This window comes from Cryptomeria japonica, unplaced genomic scaffold, assembly GCF_030272615.1.
Source record: "Cryptomeria japonica unplaced genomic scaffold, Sugi_1.0 HiC_scaffold_480, whole genome shotgun sequence".
NCBI lineage: Eukaryota > Viridiplantae > Streptophyta > Pinopsida > Cupressales > Cupressaceae > Cryptomeria > Cryptomeria japonica.
In genome coordinates, this window is record NW_026729300.1 from 35,766 (window position 1) to 50,000 (window position 14,235).

The 14,235-nt window shown below is 59.7% G+C and overlaps 2 non-coding genes across 2 annotated transcripts; both read left to right on the forward strand.

The window, feature by feature from the left end:
* The first annotated feature begins 7,081 nt into the window (after positions 1-7,081).
* On the forward strand, positions 7,082-7,200 carry LOC131871891 (5S ribosomal RNA). Its single transcript, XR_009370080.1, has one exon. It is a non-coding gene; the product is annotated as a 5S ribosomal RNA (ribosomal RNA).
* A 5,915-nt stretch (positions 7,201-13,115) lies between these two features.
* Positions 13,116-13,234, forward strand: LOC131871892 (5S ribosomal RNA). The gene has a single exon (XR_009370081.1). It is a non-coding gene; the product is annotated as a 5S ribosomal RNA (ribosomal RNA).
* The last annotated feature ends 1,001 nt before the right edge of the window (positions 13,235-14,235 follow it).

The window sequence follows — 14,235 nt, forward strand, 5'->3', positions numbered from 1 at the left end:
TCGGAACGACTACCTTTGCCGAACCACTCGCAATTGCATCCATACCGAAACCAATAGACATTTCCGTTAGAGCCCTCGCATAGCATTCGGGAATCTCGCATGCCCCTCTAAATCGACCAATGCTGGCGCTCAACGAAAATCCGAGCGCTACCACCGTTCGAGCGCCAGCATTGGTCGAGTTAGAGGGGCACGGGGGAGAATGCTCCAGTCAACACCTCCCCTATATAAGTTATTTGTCCGATTCTCGCACAACCGTAGTCTGCCTCGTCGAATCAAACAACGGTCCTAGATTCCGACTTCCGTTCCGTAGAGACCCAAAAGCTAGATGGAGGCTCGCAAGAAAGAGAGTCGGCGCATAGCAATCGGGTTTCTCGAACGTTTAGGGACCGAGCTCACTTGCGGATAGGGCAAAATCCGCCAAGCAACCCAAAAGCTAGACGGGGGCTCGAATCGAATCGCCTAGGCGGCCACAACAACGACGTGTTGGATCGACTACCAGTGCCAAACCATTCAGCAAGACTAGTCTGTGTCGAGGCCGGATAGAGATTCTCAGAGAGCGCCCGTATAGCATTTAGGAGACCTGCCGCGTCCCTCACACTCGACAAATGGTGGTGCACGTTTATAAATCCGAGCGATCCCAACCCTTTCAAGCACCAACATCGGTCGAGATAGAGGGGCACGGAGGGGGCTGCGTGAGACAACACAGTCCCCTATATAAGTTATTTGTCCGATTCTCACACATCCGAAGAATGGTCATCAAATCGGACAACAGCCCAAACTTCCGACTTCCGTCCCAGAAAGCCCAAGAGCTATCTAAAACGTTCATGGCCGGAACTCGATCGCGGCTATACCAGTCCGCCAAGCAACCCAAAAGCTAGACTGGAGCTCTAGTCGAATCACCTCTGTGGCCATTGCAAGGACGTGTTGGAGCGACTACCATTGCCGAACCATTCCGCAGGTCGAGTCCATACCAAGGCCGCATAGAGATTCACGATGAGCTCCTGCATAGCAATCAGGAGACTTGCCGTGTCCATCACAATCGATAAATCCTGGTGCAAGATTTTTGCATCCGAGCGCTCCAACCAGTCGAGCACCAGCATCAATCGACATAAACGGGCACGGGGGGAGGATGCTCGAGAACACTACCTCCCCTATATAAGTTATTTGTCCGATTCTCAAGCAGCCGAAGTCTGGTCATCGAATCGGGTCAAAGACCACAACTTCCGACTTTACCCACAATGCAAGTCATCGAATCGAACATCGGCCCCCGAGTCGGACTCCATGCGTATGTCAGGTCATCGGACCCAAATTCCGCCTTCCTGCGCATGGCGGGCCATCAATATCAACTCGGTCATCGGACCCAAACTCCGCCTTTCTGCGCATGGCACGCCTTCAAATCGGTCATCGGACCCAAATTCCGCCTTCCTGTGCATGGCGGGCCATCAACATCAACTCGGTCATCGGACCCAAATTCCGCCTTTCTGCGCATGGCACGCCATCAACTCGGTCATCGGACCCAAATTCCGCCTTCCTGCGCATGGCAGGTCATCGGACACAAATTCAGACCTCGCCAATATGCCTACGTATCGAATCGGTCATCGGACCCAACTTCCGACTTCATCCATACTGTAGGGTCTTTGAGGTTGGCGCGGTGCGCTCAACCCGGGGAGTCGACCCATCGAAGCATACACCTCCCCTATATAAGCTATTTGTCCGATTCCCACACCTGTGTAGTTTGCACCTCTGACCAGGACATCGACCCCAACTTCCGAACTCGACTGCAACGACGGCACCAGCGCCTTGGTGCGCACCTTGCGACGCACAGTCCCAACATTCGCCTTCCTGCACATGGCAGGTCATCGGACCCAAATTCCGACCTCGCGAGTATGCCTACATATCGAATCGGTCATCGGACACAACTTCCGACTTCATCCATACCGTAGGGTCTTTGAGGTTGGCGCGGTGCGCTCAACCCGGGGAGTCGACCCAACGAAGCATACACCTCCCCTATATAAGCTATTTGTCCGATTCCCACACCTGTGTAGTTTGCACCTCCGATCAGGACATCGACCCCAACTTCCGAACTCGCCTGCAACGACCGAACCAGCGCCTTGGTGCGCACCTTGCAACGCACAGTGCCAACATTCGCCTTCCTGCACATGGCAGGTCATCGGACCCAAATTCCGACCTCGCGAGTATGCCTACATATCGAATCGGTCATCGGACCCAACTTCCGACTTCATCCATACCGTAGGGTCTTTGAGGTTGGCGCGGTGCGCTCAACCCGGGGAGTCGACCCAACGAAGCATACACCTCCCCTATATAAGCTATTTGTCCGATTCCCACACCTGTGTAGCTTGCACCTCCGATCAGGACATCGACCCCAACTTCCGAACTCGACTAAAAAGACCGCACCAGCACCTTGGTGTGCACCTTGCAACGCACAGTGCCAACATTCGCCTTCCTGCACATGGCAGGTCATCGGACCCAAATTCCGACCTCATGAGCATACCTACTAATCGAATCGGTCATCGGACCCAACTTCCGACTTCATCCATACCGTAGGGTCTTTGAGGTTGGCGCGGTGCGCTCAACCTGGGGAGTCGACCCATCGAAGCATACACCTCCCCTATATAAGCTATTTGTCCGATTCCGACACCTGTGTAGTTTGCACCTCCGCTCAGGACATCGACCCCAACTTCCGAACTCGCCTGCAACGACCGAACCAGCGCCTTGGTGCGCACCAAAAGTGCGCACTTTTGGAGGGCACTTTTGTGCGCTCCAAAGGTGCGCACTTTTGGAGGGCACTTTTGTGCGCTCCAAAGGTGCGCACTTTTGGAGGGCACTTTTTGGAGGGCACTTTTGTGCGCTCCAAAGGTGCGCACTTTTGGAGGGCACTTTTTGGAGGGCACTTTTCTGCGCTCCAAAGGTGCGCACTTTTGGAGGGCACTTTTTGGAGGGCACTTTTCTGCGCTCCAAAGGTGCGCACTTTTGGAGGGCACTTTTTGGAGGGCACTTTTCTGCGCTCCAAAGGTGCGCACTTTTGGAGGGCACTTTTTGGAGGGCACTTTTCTGCGCTCCAAAGGTGCGCACTTTTGGAGGGCACTTTTGTGCACTCCAAAGGTGCACACTTTTGGAGGGCACTTTTTGGAGGGCACTTTTCTGCACTCCAAAGGTGCGCACTTTTGGAGGGCACTTTTTGGAGGGCACTTTTGTGCGCTCCAAAGGTGCGCACTTTTGGAGGGCACTTTTTGGAGGGCACTTTTGTGCGCTCCAAAGGTGCGCACTTTTGGAGGGCACTTTTGTGCACTCCAAAGGTGCGCACTTTTGGAGGGCACTTTTCCTGCGCTCCAAAGGTGCACACCTAGGTGAGCACCTTCGACCACACCTTGTAGCACACCAAACTCTGACTTTCGACTTCATCCGCAATGCAGGGTCTTTGAGGTTGGCGCAATGCGCACAACCAGGGGAGTCGACCCATCAAACCCAACACCTCCCCTATATAAGCTATTTGTCTGATTCTCATACATGCGTAGCCTGCAGGAGCAATTAGGACATCGACCCCAACTTTCGGCTTCTAAACGAAAACAAGGTCTTTGAGGTTGGTGTAATGCGAACAACTAGGGGAGTCAACCCATCAAACCCAACACCTCCCCTATATAAGCTATTTGTCTGATTCTCATACATGTGTAGTCTACAGGAGCAATTAGGACATCGACCCCAACTTTTGACTTCTTAACGAAAACAAGGTCTTTGAGGTTGACGTAATGCGCACAACCAGGGGAGTCGACCCATCAAACCCAACACCTCCCCTATATAAGCTATTTGTCCGATTCTCATACATGTGTAGCCTACAGGAGCCATTAGGACATTGACCCCAACTTTTGACTTCTTAACGAAAACAAGGTCTTTGAGGTTGGCGTAATGCGCACAACCAAGGGAGTTGACCCATCAAACCCAACACCTCCCCTATATAAGCTATTTGTCTGATTCTCATACATGTGTAGCCTGCAACAACGATTAGGACATCCACCCCAACTTCTGAATTCGTCTGCGTTGACCGCACCAAAGGTGCACGCCTTGGTGCTCACCAAAATCCGACTTCCGACTTCTTCTGCTATGCGGGGTCTTTGAGGTTGGCGCAGTGCGCACAACCAGGGGAGTCAACCCACCGAATGCAACACCTCCCCTATATAAGCTATTTGTCTGATTCTCATACATGCGTAGACTGCAGCAATGATTAGGACATCCACCCCAACTTTTGACTTCTTAAACAAGACAGGGTCTTTGAAGTTGGTGCAGTGCACACAACCAGGGGAGTCGACCCATCAAACGCAACACCTCCCCTATATAAAGCTATTTGTCCGATTCTCATACGTGTAGTCTGCAGCAGCGATTAGGACATCGACCCCAACTTCCGAATTCGTTTGCATTGACCGCACCAAAGGTGCACGCCTTGGTGTGCACCTTGGAGTGCACTTTGGTGCTCACCTCGGTGCACACTTTGGTGTGCACCTCGGTGTGCACCAAAGGTGCGCACCTTGGAGCGCACCAAAGGTGTACACTTTGGAGCGCACCACATAGGGTCTTTGAGAGGTTGGCGCAGTGCGCACACCAAGGTGGGTGTTGAGGTGCGTGCCGAGGTGGGTGGGTGCTAGGGTGCGCTCCATGGTGGGTGCCAGGGTGGGTGCGTGCTAGGGTGGATTCCAAAGAGGGTCATAGGGTGGGTGCCAAGGTGGGTTGGTGATATAGTGGGTTCAAAGGTGGGTACTAGGGTGGGTTCCAAGGTGGGTCACAAGTTGGGTGCCAGGATGCGTGGGTGTTAGGTTGGGTGCCAAGGTGGGCTCCTGCGTGGGTGGGTGCTAGGGTGGGTTTCAAGGTGGACGCGAGGGCGGGTGCCAAGGTGGGTAACAAGTTGGGTGTTAGGATGGGTGAGTGCTAGAGTGGGTGCCAAGGTGGGTGGGTGCTAAGGTGGATGCCAAGGTGGTTCACAGGGTGGGTGGGTTCTAGGGTGAGTTCCAAGGTGGGTCACAGGTTTAGTGCTAGGGTGCGTGTCAAGGCGGGTGTCGAGGTGCCTGGGTGCTAGGGTGTGGATGCCAATGTGGGTCATAGGGTGGGTACTAGGGTGGGCTGCAATGTGGGTGCCAAGGTGGGTAACATGCTCGGTTGGTTCTAAATTGGGTGTCAGGGTGGGTGTGCACCCACCTTGCCCGAGGTGGGTGCCAAGGTGCCAGTGTGGGTGGGTGCTAAGGTGGATGCCAAGGTGGGTGAGAAGGTGGGTGATAGGTTGAGTGGTAGGATGGGTGGGTGCCAAGATGGGTCACAGGGTGGGTGCAAGGGTGGGTAGGTGCTAGGGTTGGTGTCAGGGTGGGTGGGTGCTAGGTTGGGTTCCAAGGTGGGTGCGAGGGTGAGTGTCAAGGTGGGTCACAGGTTAGGTGCTAGGATGGGTGAGTGCTAGGGTGCAAAGGTGCCAGGGTGGGTGCTAGGATGGGTCGATGCTAGGGTGAGTGGCAAGGTGGGTCCACAAGTGTCAAGGTGGGTGCCGAGGTGGGTGCCAACTTGGGTTCCAAGGTGGGTGCCAAGTGGGCGACTGCTATGGTGGATGCCAAGGTGGGTCACGGGGTGGGTGCCAAGTTGCTAGGTTGTGTTCCAAGGTGGGTGCCAACGTGGCTGCTAGGGTGCGTGGGTTAAAGGGTGTGTCACAACGTGGGTGCCAGGATGGGTGCGCACCCACACTGGCCAAGACGGGTGCAAGGTTGGGTTCCAAGCCCGGTCACAGGCTGGGTGCTAGGATGGGTGGGTGCCAAGGTGGGCACCAGGGTGGGTGCACCCACCCTGGCCAAGGTGGGTCACGGGGTGGGTCCTAGGGTGGGTAACAGGGTGGGTACTAAGGTGCGTGCCAAGGTGGGTCATGGGGTGGGTGCCAAGGTGGGCACCAGGGTGGGTGTGCACCAACCCTAGCCAGGGTAGGTCACGGGGTGGTTGTCGGGGTGGGCGTCAAGGAGCCAAGGTGGGTGGCAAGTAGCCAAGTTGCGTGCCAAGGTGGGTGTCGGGGTGGGTGCCAAGGATCCAAGGTGGGTGCCAAGGAACCAAGGTGGGTGTCTGGGTGGGTGCCGAGGTGGGAGCCAGGGTGGGTCCCAAGGTGAGTGCAAAGGTGGGTGCCAGGGTCAAGGTGAGTGCCAATGTGGGTTCCAAGGTGCCAGGGTCAGGGTGAGTGCCAATGTGGGTTCAAAGGTGCTAAGTTGGGTGCGAGGTTGGGTGCGAGGGTGGGTGGGTGCCAAGGTGTGCTAGGTGGAAGCCCGGGTGGGTCGGCATCCCATGGGTGTCGAGTTGGGTGCCTGATGGGTGCTTCTTGTCAAGTTTTAGTCGTCGGGACTCATTTCGAGCCTTAGAGGTCGTTTCTTGTCCGGTTGCCCTGTCTTCGACCTGGGAACCCAATTTTGGTCCTCGGGTCCCATTTTTTTTTGTCTCGCATCCCACTTTTGGCCTGTGGCCTTTTCGGGGTCGATTCTCGTTTTGGGCATCAGAGCATGTTTCTTCTCCTAAAACCCAATATTTGTTTATTAAGTCTCGGAACACATTTTTGTTCTCGTGGACCCATCATGGGTCTTGGAACGCATTTGTGGTCCTTGGGTCCCATTTTGCATCCCGAAACTTGTGTTTTGGTGCTTGATCCCTATTTTGGGTGCCCACCTTGCACCAAGTGCGCACCCGGGGCAAACCGAGCGCCTTGGTGCACCGGGGCAAGATCGAGCGTGCACCCGAGGCGCCCCGAACATGCACCAAGGTGCACTCGGCCCACATGTGAGCGCAGGTCGTTGCGCCCGAGGTGGTGTGTGGGCACCGCGTTGCAGACGGGACACTGCACGCACACGACGCCCCGTCCAGGTGCACGCACGTAGGCCGGGCCGGGTGCACACCCGACGCCCTAGCAAGGTGCGCGCACCCGGGCAGGGCTCACACTTGGCGAACGGGGCGCACTTCGCGAGGGAGGGTGTGCACCTCGACGGGGGTGGGTGGCCGGGGTGGATTCGCACGTGGGTCGCGGTTTGCTAAGTACACACTGCGACAAGCTCATAACGGGTGCGATCATACCAGCGTTAGTGCACCGGATCCCATCAGAACTCCGCAGTTAAGCGCGCTTGGGCCGGAGTAGTACTGGGATGGGTGACCTCCCGGGAAGTCCCGGTGTTGCACCCTTTCTTAGTTTTTCGCCGGGCGTCGCAATGCTATTTGAATAAACCTTTTGCCCGTTTGCGTTCTCGTCGGGGCCGGGCCGGGCCGGGGTGCGCTGCCCGCACTACCGCGCGCGCGGGGGCGACACCGAGCGCGCACCCGAGGCGCCCCGAGCACACAGGCCACGGTGCAACCCGGGCGTTGTGCGCGCACCCCGGTGCGCCCGAGGTGCTGCGCGCGCACCCAGGTGAAATCGGTGTGCACCTCGGCCAGTGCGCGCTCGGTCGAGTCGCGCACGTTGGCCAAGGTGCACGGTGATGTTTCTTACTCTAAGGTTCCGCACCAGACGCCCGGGACAGGTGAGCGAAGCTGGGCGGGGCCGGGTGCGCGGCCGGGGCAGGTGCACGCAGCTGGAGAGAGCTTTGGAGCACACCAGAGGTGCGCACCTTGGAGCACACTTCGGAGCGCACCAATGATGCGCTCCATTCAAAAGTTTCCTGAAAAGGCAAAAAAAGTTGAGATTATAGAATTTCCCACTTGAGAGATTGTAAAAAAAAAAAATTTAAAATGAAGGAAACGCGGGTGCCAAGGTGTGCGCGCCCGGGTGCGCAGCCCAGCCAAGGTGTGCGCACCAAGGCGCCCACCCTGGCGAAGGTGCACGCAAGGTGCGCACCCGAGGCAAACCGGACAATTAACCCAACTTTCGACTTCGCGCGCACCTGCGCACCTTGGAGCGCACTTCGGAGCGCTCCTTGTTGCGCACCAATCTTGGGCACCTCGGAGTGCACCATGGCGCCCACCAAGGTGCGCACCCGGGGCAAACCGAGCTCCGACTTCGTGCGCACCTTGGAGCGCACGAAAGGTGCGCACCATGGCGCCCACCAAGGTGCGCAGCCCAGCCAAGGCGTGCGCATCAAGGTGCGCACCCTGGCGAAGGTGCGCACCCGGGGCAAACCGAGCTCCGACTTCGTGCGCACCTTGGAGCGCACAAAGGGTGCGCAACCCAGCCAAGGTGTGCGCACCCCGGGCAAACCGAGCTCCGAATCGTGCGCACCTTGGAGCACACTTCGGAGCCCTCCTTGGTGCGCACCGATGTTGCGCACCTCGGAGCGCACCCGGGGAAAACAATGCAATTAACCCGACTTTCGACTTCGTGGGCACCTCGGAGCGCTCTCGGGTTCGCACCTCGGAGCACACCGAGGTGCGCACCTTTGATGCGCTGCCTTCACCAATTTCCAGAAAAGGCAAGAAAACATTGAGAAGGTGTGCGCACCGAGGTGCCCACCCTGGCGAAGGTGCACGCGAGGTGCGCACCCGGGGCAAACCGGGCTCCGACTTCGTGCACGCCATGCTGCGCACCTTGGAGGGCCATGGTGCGCACCTTGGAGCACACTTCGGAGCGCTCAATGGTGCCCAACCCAGCCAAGGTGCCCACCGCGGCGAAGGTGCACGCGAGGTGCGCACCCGGGGCAAACCGGGCTCCGACTTCGTGCACGCCGCACCTTGGAGCACACTTCGGAGCGCTCCTTGGTGCGCACCAGGGCGCGCAACCCAGCCGAGGTGCCCACCCCGGCGAAGGTGCACGCGGGGTGCGCACCCGGGGCAAACCGGGCTCCGACTTCGTGCACGCCATGGTGCCCACCGCGGCGAAGGTGCACGCGAGGTGCGCACCCGGGGCAAACCGGGCTCCGACTTCGTGCACGCCGCACCTTGGAGCACACTTCGGAGCGCTCCTTGGTGCGCACCAGGGCGCGCAACCCAGCCGAGGTGCCCACCCCGGCGAAGGTGCACGCGAGGTGCGCACCCGGGGCAAACCGGGCTCCGACTTCGTGCACGCCATGGTGCCCACCGCGGCGAAGGTGCACGCGAGGTGCGCACCCGGGGCAAACCGGGCTCCGACTTCGTGCACGCCGCACCTTGGAGCACACTTCGGAGCGCTCCTTGGTGCGCACCATGGTGCCCACCAGGGCGCGCAACCCCGCCGAAGGTGCACGCGAGGTGCGCACCCGGGGCAAACCGGGCTCCGACTTCGTGCACGCCGCACCTTGGAGCACACTTCGGAGCGCTCCTTGGTGCGCACCAGGGCGCGCAACCCCGCCGAAGGTGCACGCGAGGTGCGCACCCGGGGCAAACCGGGCTCCGACTTCGTGCACGCCATGGTGCGCACCAGGGTGCCCACCGCGGCGAAGGTGCGCACCCGGGGCAAACCGGGCTCCGACTTCGTGCACGCCGCACCTTGGAGCACACTTCGGAGCGCTCCTTGGTGCGCACCAGGGCGCGCAACCCAGCCGAGGTGCCCACCCCGGCGAAGGTGCACGCGAGGTGCGCACCCGGGGCAAACCGGGCTCCGACTTCGTGCACGCCATGGTGCCCACCGCAGCGAAGGTGCGCACCCGGGGCAAACCGGGCTAGGACTTCGTGCACGCCGCACCTTGGAGCACACTTTGGAGCGCTCCTTGGTGCGCACCATGGTGCCCACCAGGCCGCGCAACCCAGCCAAGGTGTGCGCACCAAGGTGCACGCGAGGTGCGCACCCGGGGCAAACCGGGGTCCGGCTTCGTGCACGCCGCACCTTGGAGCACACATCGGGGCGCTCCCGGGTTCGCACCGGCGTTGCGCACCGTGGTGGGCACCTCGGAGCGCACCGTGGTGGGCACCTCGGAGCACACCAAGGTGGGCAGCGAGGTGCGCACCTTTGATGCGATGCCTTCACTAATTTCCATAAAAGGCAAAAAAAAACGAGATTTTAAAATTTCCGTTTTGAAAGATAGTGAGAAAAAGGGAATGCTGGTGCCATCTTGAGCCCGCCCTGGTGCGCAGCCCAGCCAAGGTGTGCGCACCAAGGTGCCCACCCTGGCGAAGGTGCGCGCCCGGGCAATTAACCCAACTTCCAACTTCGCGCGCGCCAGGGTGGGAGCGCACCCAACAACCGGGCCTGGGAAGAGCCAATGCGAGAAACCCCACCAAACGCTCTGACAAAAAAAGAGGGGGCGCTCCAGTAACCCCGCTTCGGAGCGCACCCTGGGCAAACCCAGCCAGGGTGCCCACCCCGGCCAAGGTGCAGGCGAGGTGCGCACCCGGGGCAAACCGGGCTCCGACAACGTGCACGCCGCACCTTGGAGCACACTTCGTAGCGCTCCCGGGTGCGCACCTCAGAGCACACCAAGGTGGGCAGCGAGGTGCGCACCTTTGATGCGCTGCCTTCACTAATTTCCAGAAAAGGCAAAAAAAAGAGGAGATTTTAAAATTTCCGTTTTGAAAGATAGTGAAAAAAACGGAACGCGGGTGCCATCTTGAGCCCGCCCTGGTGCACAGCCCAGGTAAGGTGCCCACCCTGGCAAAGGTGCGCACCCGGGCAATTAACCCTACTTCCGACTTCGTGCGCGCCAGGGTGGCAACCGGGCCTGGGAAGAGCCAATGCGAGAAACCCCACCAAACGCTCCGACAAAAAAAGAGGCGGCGCTCCAATAACCCCGCTTCGGAGCGCAGCCGGGGCAAACCCAGCCAAGGTGCCCACCCCGACGAAGGTGCACGCGAGGTGCGCACCCGGGGCAAACCGGGCTCCGACAACGTGCACGCAGCACCTTGGAGCACACTTCGAAGCACTCCCGGGTGCCCACCGGCGTTGCGCACCGTGGTGGGCAGCGAGGTGCGCACCTTTGATGCGCTGCCTTCACTAATTTCCAGAAAAGGCAAAAAAAAATGAGATTTTAAAATTTCCGTTTTGAAAGATAGTGAAAAAAACGGAACGCGGGTGCCATCTTGAGCCCACCCTGGTGCGCAGCCCAGGCAAGGCATGCGCACCAAGGTGCCCACCCGCGGTGCACGCCCGGGGCAAACCGGGCTCCGACTTCGTGCAGGCCGCACCTTGGAGCACACTTCGGAGCGCTCCTTGGTGCGCACCATGGTGCCCACCAGGGCGCACCCGGGGCAAACCGGGCTCCGACTTCGTGCACGCCGCACCTTGGAGCACACATCGGAGCGCTCCCAGGTTCGCACCAGCGTTGCGCACCTTTGATGCGCTGCCTTCACTAATTTCCAGAAAAGGCAAAAAAAAACGATATTTTAAAATTTCCGTTCTGAAAGATAGTGAAAAAAACGGAACGCGGGTGCCATCTTGAGCCCTTCCTGGTGCGCAGCCCAGGCAAGTTGTGCGCACCAAGGTGCCCACCCTGGCGGAGGTGCGCGCCCGGGGCAAACCGGGCTCCGACTTCGTGCACTGCATGGTGCCCACCAAGGCGCGCAACCCAGCCAAGGTGCCCACCGCAGCGAAGGTGCACGCGAGGTGCGCACCCGAGGTGCACACCCGGGGCAAACCGAGCTCCGACTTCGTGCACGCCGCACCTTGGAGCACACTTCAGAGCGCTCCTTGGTGCGCACCAGGGCGCGCAACCCAGCCAAGGTGCTCACCCCGGCGAAGGTGCACGCGAGGTGCGCACCCGGGGCAAGCCGGGCTCGGACTTCGTGCACGCCGCACCTTGGAGCACACATCGGAGCGCTCCCGGGTTCGCACCAGCATTGCGCACCTTTGATGCGCTGCCTTCACTAATTTCCAGAAAAGGCAAAAAAAAAAAAAATACGAGATTTTAAAATTTCCGTTTTGAAAGATAGTGAAAAAAACGGAACGCGGGTGCCATCTTGAGCCCGCCCTGGTGTGCAGCCCAGGCAAGTTGTGCGCACCAAGGCACCCACCCTGGCCAAGGTGGGTCACGGGGTGGGTCCTAGGGTGGGTAACGGGGTGGGTACTAAGGTGCGTGCCAAGGTGGGTCATGGGGTGGGTGCCAAGGTGGGCACCAGGGTGGGTGTGCACCAACCCTAGCCAGGGTAGGTCACGGGGTGGTTGTCGGGGTGGGCGTCAAGGAGCCAAGGTGGGTGGCAAGTAGCCAAGTTGCGTGCCAAGGTGGGTGTCGGGGTGGGTGCCAAGGATCCAAGGTGGGTGCCAAGGAACCAAGGTGGGTGTCTGGGTGGGTGCCGAGGTGGGAGCCAGGGTGGGTCCCAAGGTGAGTGCAAAGGTGGGTGCCAGGGTCAAGGTGAGTGCCAATGTGGGTTCCAAGGTGCCAGGGTCAGGGTGAGTGCCAATGTGGGTTCAAAGGTGCTAAGTTGGGTGCGAGGTTGGGTGCGAGGGTGGGTGGGTGCCAAGGTGTGCTAGGTGGAAGCCCGGGTGGGTCGGCATCCCATGGGTGTCGAGTTGGGTGCCTGATGGGTGCTTCTTGTCAAGTTTTAGTCGTCGGGACTCATTTCGAGCCTTAGAGGTCGTTTCTTGTCCGGTTGCCCTGTCTTCGACCTGGGAACCCAATTTTGGTCCTCGGGTCCCATTTTTTTTTGTCTCGCATCCCACTTTTGGCCTGTGGCCTTTTCGGGGTCGATTCTCGTTTTGGGCATCAGAGCATGTTTCTTCTCCTAAAACCCAATATTTGTTTATTAAGTCTCGGAACACATTTTTGTTCTCGTGGACCCATCATGGGTCTTGGAACGCATTTGTGGTCCTTGGGTCCCATTTTGCATCCCGAAACTTGTGTTTTGGTGCTTGATCCCTATTTTGGGTGCCCACCTTGCACCAAGTGCGCACCCGGGGCAAACCGAGCGCCTTGGTGCACCGGGGCAAGATCGAGCGTGCACCCGAGGCGCCCCGAACATGCACCAAGGTGCACTCGGCCCACATGTGAGCGCAGGTCGTTGCGCCCGAGGTGGTGTGTGGGCACCGCGTTGCAGACGGGACACTGCACGCACACGACGCCCCGTCCAGGTGCACGCACGTAGGCCGGGCCGGGTGCACACCCGACGCCCTAGCAAGGTGCGCGCACCCGGGCAGGGCTCACACTTGGCGAACGGGGCGCACTTCGCGAGGGAGGGTGTGCACCTCGACGGGGGTGGGTGGCCGGGGTGGATTCGCACGTGGGTCGCGGTTTGCTAAGTACACACTGCGACAAGCTCATAACGGGTGCGATCATACCAGCGTTAGTGCACCGGATCCCATCAGAACTCCGCAGTTAAGCGCGCTTGGGCCGGAGTAGTACTGGGATGGGTGACCTCCCGGGAAGTCCCGGTGTTGCACCCTTTTTTAGTTTTTCGCCGGGCGTCGCAATGCTATTTGAATAAACCTTTTGCCCGTTTGCGTTCTCGTCGGGGCCGGGCCGGGCCGGGGTGCGCTGCCCGCACTACCGCGCGCGCGGGGGCGACACCGAGCGCGCACCCGAGGCGCCCCGAGCACACAGGCCACGGTGCAACCCGGGCGTTGTGCGCGCACCCCGGTGCGCCCGAGGTGCTGCGCGCGCACCCAGGTGAAATCGGTGTGCACCTCGGCCAGTGCGCGCTCGGTCGAGTCGCGCACGTTGGCCAAGGTGCACGGTGATGTTTCTTACTCTAAGGTTCCGCACCAGACGCCCGGGACAGGTGAGCGAAGCTGGGCGGGGCCGGGTGCGCGGCCGGGGCAGGTGCACGCAGCTAGAGAGAGCTTTGGAGCACACCAGAGGTGCGCACCTTGGAGCACACTTCGGAGCGCACCAATGATGCGCTCCATTCAAAAGTTTCCTGAAAAGGCAAAAAAAGTTGAGATTATAGAATTTCCCACTTGAGAGATTGTAAAAAAAAAAAATTTAAAATGAAGGAAACGCGGGTGCCAAGGTGTGCGCGCCCGGGTGCGCAGCCCAGCCAAGGTGTGCGCACCAAGGCGCCCACCCTGGCGAAGGTGCACGCAAGGTGCGCACCCGAGGCAAACCGGACAATTAACCCAACTTTCGACTTCGCGCGCACCTGCGCACCTTGGAGCGCACTTCGGAGCGCTCCTTGGTGCGCACCAATCTTGGGCACCTCGGAGTGCACCATGGCGCCCACCAAGGTGCGCACCCGGGGCAAACCGAGCTCCGACTTCGTGCGCACCTTGGAGCGCACGAAAGGTGCGCACCATGGCGCCCACCAAGGTGCGCAGCCCAGCCAAGGCGTGCGCATCAAGGTGCGCACCCTGGCGAAGGTGCGCACCCGGGGCAAACCGAGCTCCGACTTCGTGCGCACCTTGGAGCGCACAAAGGGTGCGCAACCCAGCCAAGGTGTGCGCACCCC